We start from the raw sequence: 6,735 nt of genomic DNA on the forward strand, positions 1-6,735 counted from the left end.
TGGACAGGTCGCCAGTCTGTCACAGGGCAACACAGAGACAGACAGGACAAACAACCATGCACACCTAGTCTCTCTCTGAATTTTGACAAACTAATTTACCTAACAGTCACGTTTTTGGACTGTGGGAGGATGGCGGAGAACCCAAAGAGAACCCACCCATGCACAGGGAGAACATGCAAACTCCTTGCAGAAAGATCCCGGGCCAGGAATCAAACTCAGGATCTTCTTGCTGCAAGGCAACAGTGCTACCTACTGTGCCACTGTGCAGCCAAAATATCAGCAGTTCACTAAAAATCACTTTAATAAATTTGGTTGTGCACTAATCCAGAATCAGAAAGACTATTGTTCAAAATGGTGGTCTGTGAACAATGATGGCACTCCTTATAGTCTCTTCTCGGTCACAATGTTTGGCTAAAAACGTTTAATTCATGGTGCAACAGCATAAACCCATAAGTGCAGTTTTTTTTAGTGCACACTTAGTCTGTTTGAGAGCCAACCTTTGAGTCCTTTAGATGTTCTGTAAGAGCTATTAAGGGAGGGCAAACATTCAGAGATCTTTGTCCACTGCTAACAAGTGTGGTATACTCATTGAGCTCCAGGGTGAAAGCAGACTTCCCTCTGTGGCTTTAGTGTTTAGTCAGGTTAGCTAAGAAAAAGGGGTAGATTTCATACTGTTCACACATCCCGTTGCTCTTCTGTTTGAGACTTTCTGTGTTTGCAGAAACCCTGCAAGCAGAGGATTCCTTGTGGGCTCTACACATTCCTTCAGCAGCTCCGAATAGCTGCACGGCCCTTTGCTATTGAACAGACCACAGTCAGGAGCGTGCCGTTTCTAAACATCTCAGACACTGGAACACCCCCACTCCTTTCTCAGTTTTGCCAGCACTTTAGTCCTTACTGGGAGTTAAAGATCATCTAAGACATTTCAGGTATGCTGTGATTTCACAGTTCAATCTGTCTAAATTGTATCTCTACTGGCCACACAATACAAGGAGCAGAAAAAACTGATTATTGAAGAAAGTGTGACTATCTCATTTAAGATTTTCCCTGCTGTGCATTATTCGGTGTGTGTCACTAAAGAAAGTTTCCAAACTGTATCAGTCTTTTGTCTGTGTAAATGCTACAACAGTTCTGCAGGTGCAACCAACAGACTCCATGAATGAACGGGTTGCTTCCTTCATGTCCCATTGTAAGGGTTTGGCTTATCCTGTGCTATCTATGTAATGCTGCTAAAGGCTTAGGCTGCTGAAGGACAAAGTGACCACTTTTCCTCACTTTCTTCTTCTACTACTCTCCAACTTTCATTGTTTGCTGTTCTTTCCACTGTTAACTTTATGATCTGGCATTCTGTGTAGCGGTGGCGCCTCCCTGGAGGAGGGCATCGGCTGAGAAACTGCTACCCAGTATGTCCTCCTGCTATTAACTTTTTACTTTCACTTTACATTTTAACTGTATCAGTTCTTCTGTTTCTTTTTTGTCTATCTGCTCTGTTTTCCCAGAGCTCCAGTTGGTCAGGACAGATGGACGCTCATACTCATCCAGTTTCTACTGGATGTTTCTTGTTGTTAAAGGAGAGTTTCTCCACTTTGTCAAATGGCACTGTATAAATAAACAGAATTGTGTTGAATTGAATTGAACTGTGACTTTAATAGAAAATAAGGGTGGTCACATATTTCTTTCCCATTAGAAATGTTTATTTCTAAACTGTGAGTTGTTTTTATCATTCTTATTTGCGTAAATGCAGTGCGTTATGGAGATGATTGGCCTGTGGATCTGCTGAGATGCTAAAGAAGCTCAGGTTGCTTTTATTGCAACATTCAGGTCACCTGCATTGTTGGGTTTGGAGTTTCTCATCTTTTGGCAATATTATCCATTAGGTTAGATGAGTTTGTTGACCAAAGAAAAACACAGCAATATCATGGTTATTAGTGAAGGTATTTATACTTTTGGCAAGATGACCAGGTGCCAAGTTCTGTTGGAAAATGAAATTAGTGTCTCTATAAAGCTTATCAGCAGAAGGAAGCACAAAGTGCTCTAATAGTTCCTAGAAGACCGCTGCCCTCACTATGAACTTCATAAATCACAGTGAACCAAAGGCAGAAGACAACATGGCTCCCTAAACCTTCTCTGATGTCACACTGGATCGTATGCAACTTTGATTCTGTGTGTCTCTCCACTCACCCCCCGACTCTGTGATCTTGACTTTTAATTAATACAAAATGTAAGTTTTTTTGATTAGAGAACTTTGGTTCACTAGTCACTAAAGTGAACTTTAGAACTTTAAAGGTGTAAAGAAGAACTTTAGTTCACTTTAGCCCAGGTAAGATGCTCCTGATGTTTTGGGCACCTTTCTGGTTCAGAAGTGGCTTACCACAGGGAGAGAGACAGTTGAAGCTCTTGTTTAGGATGTGTTTGTATGTGGAGGCTCTGACTTCAACTGCAGTCCAAGACTATGTGAATATGCCCAGATTCTTGAAAGATCTTTGCTTCACAGTCCGGTCAAAGCTCCAGTTATTGTTGTTACTTGTACAACCCTTGTCTATCAAACTTTTTCTTTCCACTCAACCTTCCATTAACATGGTGGGATAGAGCTGCCTGAATAACCAACTTAAGCAAATTTTCTCTCTCGATTTTGTATAATACAAAACATTTGATTCACATCAGCTGTGAGCTAATCATTAAAATCTATATCTATGTGTCATCTTTTCTATTAAATTCCTGGAATAATTTAGATGTGTCTGTAATGAATTCAGTTATTTTAATGGTATTTGAAATAATACAGAAAAAAGCTGTGAATTCTCCCTCCTGCAGGAAACACACATGCTGTTTGCCCACAGCACAAAGACAAACTCACCACCTGCACCGCGATCTATCTGTGTTTTTAAAGCTGCTCCAGCTGATAGGGTCTAATAAGATCACCCAAACTGTTTGCTCTATAAATACATGCAGATAAGACAAACAAACATGGACCTAGCAATAATGTGGGCTCATCCTACGTTGGTGGGGGAGGAGAATAAATGGATCTCCATGTTGTCAAATTGCGAGACAATTTAGAGGAACTTCATTAGACCAATGAAGTACCTAAGATCAGGAAGCTTGACAGTATTGGTCACATGACTCCTTGTTTGGTGTCAGAAGGGAAGAAAAACTGAAATTCGTTATGAAATTTATTATGCACCCTCAGCTGAACAGAAACAAAACTGAAGTTATTATTTTTGGACCTAAAGAGAAACAATCTAGAGTCAATGCACAGCTTCAGTTGTGCATTGACTTCAGTTGTGTGTTTTAGCTTCAACTAAAAACCAGCGATCAGGCCCGAAACCTGGGAGTAGTGATGGACTCTGACCTGAACCTCCAGAGCCACATAAAGACAGTCACAAAGTCGGCCTTCTATCACCTGAAGAACATTTCCAGGATTAAAGGACTAATGTCTCAGCCAGATCTAGAGAAACTCATCCATGCGTTCATCTTCAGTTGTATTGATTATTGCAACAGTGTCTTCACAGGTCTGTCCAACAAATCAATTAAACAGCTGCAGCTGATCCAAAATGCTGCTGCTCGCGTTCTCACTAAAACCAGGAAGATAGAGCACATAACACCAGTTTTAAAGTCCCTACACTGACTCCCTGTAGCTCAAAGAATAGACTTTAAAATACTGTTGTTAGTTTACAAATCACTGAACGGCTTAGCACCACAATACATTAAAGATCTGCTGTTGTTGTATCAACCTTCCAGACCTCTCAGGTCTTCCGGTTCTGGTCTGCTCTGCATCCCCAGAACCAGAACCAAACGAGGAGAAGCAGCTTTCAGCATCTATGCACCACAAATTTGGAACAAACTTCCAGAAAACTGTAAAACAGCTGAAACACTGACTTCTTTTAAATCTAGACTTAAAAACCCACCTGTTTAGAATTGTATTTGAAATGTAATCAATTACAAATTTATTGATGGAACTTGACTTGATGCTGTGTTTTGATTATTGATTCTATGTTGCATTGTGTTTCTGTGTTTGTAATGATGTAAAGTACTTTGAAATGCCTTGCTGCTGAAATGTGCTATACAAATAAAATTTGATTGATTGATTGATTAAAGATTTAAAGAACAACAACAAAATGTTTTAAGGAAAGACCAGCGGGATGAACAAATAAGGCAGACCAGAGTGTGCAGAGTCTCCAAGTCTAGGGAGGCTCTCAGAAATTGGAGTCCAATTGTAAGCAACATTTCCTTTTTGCTGTTGACCCCTAATCTTTCAGGACTGCAGTGTAAAGGTAAACAGATGAACAACATTAATGATGTTCATTCATCACTGCCTGGGCAACTTTGGTTTCTTCCCAGTGAGATCTTTAAGGGGAGCGCGGAGACTTTGAAGGATGTCATTAACGGCTCAAGTGTTCAGTCACGATGTCACAAACAAATTGTATGAATCAGCTCATGTTGATTCTAATGGCCAAGGCCAGGAAGACTCGGGGAAATTATATAATATGATACGAATCAGGATGGACCACCTGGACAGCCCAAACAGGATAAGGCAGTATTTGACACCTAAACGCTGCCTTCCTGTCATTAATTAGCGCTGACGTCCCACAAGAGCCTCAAACATCTAAAGCTTATACAGAAGACCTGATAAATAGGAACTACTTGTGCTTTAAGCAGAAAGCTGCTTACCTTATAAGGTGATTAGTTTTATATCGGAACATTGTGTTGCATTACAGACAGGTGGAATCCTGTTTATTCTGTATTTTTATCTCAGACACACTTTTGTTCCAAGGCTGTCAGGTGTCATCCTGTTTTCTTTCATGTTGGCATTGTTTCATACTTCTAAGGAAGTCAGTCAATATGTTAAGAGGCAAATGGAAGTTATTTCAGGCTGAACGTGTCATAAATCAGTCATTTCCAGACACTGTTTTTATGCAGCTGTGTATTGGACAATGTTAACCACAGGCTGAGAAAAAGAAAGAAAAGAAAATATGACTATTTGAGGGACAATTAAAGCACAGACTGACGTATTCAGGGAACCATGAGCAACAGCTTCCAGTGGGAAAACCTCCAATATAATAGGAGCTACTAATGTAGCATTTAATTACATTCAGAGATTTGGTTAATGCTTTGAGAAGACTCCACATGAAGCAGATGGAGGAAAGAAGTTTAGCATTGTGGTGCTAAATGCCTTAAATATTCTTATTTAAAAAGTCTTAATGAAATTTATTGTGCTTTGCAAAAGTATTAAAATTATTAGCACTGTTTTGTCTTCAAGGTATTTTATTCAGACTCTATGTGGCACACTAACACATAGTGCATAATTGCTATATGGAAGAAGAACATTTTTTATCTTTTTATTTAAACATTATTTTCCCAGGAATTCCCTTAAAATAAAATCTCCTTTTCAATCGACACCTGACCATGACGCCCACAGGTGTTCAGTATACAAAATAATCATATAAAGGTAAGGACAATTAAAATATCATACTTAAAAACACACAAAATATAAGCTATCAACACCAGAATATGGAATTAAGACTTCATAAAATAATTTAAAAGGTTATAAAAAATAGCATTAACACTCTTAAGTTAGAGTTTTTATGAAGAGTTTTAAATTATTTCATGGAAATAAATATTTTACAAATCAATTCAGAAACCCCTCCTGACTGAAAACATGAGACTGCAGACATAAAAGATTTTCAAATGTTACAGAAATAAAAACTGAAAAGTATGCATCATTTTTTTCAGTATCTTTGGCTTGAATTACAAAGGATATCCTGCCTTTAGAAAACACAGAATTAGTAACAGCTGGTTAAATTTATACAAAGTACCTACTTACCTGAAAATAATAGGAGATCCCTTAAAGAAAACCCATTAAAGTTAGCAAAATACTTGACACTCGGGTGAAGGTTAACTCGCATCACACCCACAATCATAAACATACAGACAGAACTACAAGGGAATGGTTTCGATCAAAGCATATCCATTTTTTACCATGTCCTATTCAAAGATTATGTCTAAATCTATTTGAGAAACTGTAGCAACACTTGAAATTTTATGTCTTCTCTCCCATCTGACTAATATGTGCCACTTTCTGAATAAGAATGGGAAAAAATGAGAGTTTCCAGATGTGCAAAGCTTGTTGAGACTTACTCAGAAAGGGTGCAGCTGTAATAGCAATGAAAGGTGGTTCTACAAAGTAATGACTCAGGGTGGCTAAACAGAAAAGCATAACACGCTTTTCAGATTTTAATTAGCCAAAAGCTTTGAAGGTCATGTTTTCGTTTTTTTTTTTCAGTTCACAATTATGTACACGTTTGTGTTGGTGTGTCACAGAAAATGGTGTCTATAAACTGAAGCTTGTAGATGTAATGTGAACAAATGTGAAAACGCTCAAGTTGTATGAACCCTTTTAAAATGAGTTTATTTTCTCTGCTCAGAAAAGAGAACCTAGCTTATATTATCCGTGCTAAGTGGACAAAAAACAGCAGCAGCAGCCGGCGGTCAGTTCTGAAAGGAAACAGGGTGTTTGTCTAAGATAAAATTTCATCACCTTCAGAAGTAGCAGGAGAGAGAAAAAAGCCTGTGGCAATATAGAAAAGATGGGGAAAACAACGCAGAGTGAGTTATCATGGTTTCTGTCTGTGCTGGTGATAAAAGCTGTTGGGTTTATAAATGAAGAGCAAGCTGTGCAAACGGTGCACAAGAAGTCTTGCAGTCAGAAAGCAGGTTATAACTCAGGCCTGCAGTGATACT

Source organism: Xiphophorus couchianus, chromosome 19 (genome assembly GCF_001444195.1).
Source record: "Xiphophorus couchianus chromosome 19, X_couchianus-1.0, whole genome shotgun sequence".
Taxonomy (NCBI): Eukaryota; Metazoa; Chordata; class Actinopteri; order Cyprinodontiformes; family Poeciliidae; genus Xiphophorus; species Xiphophorus couchianus.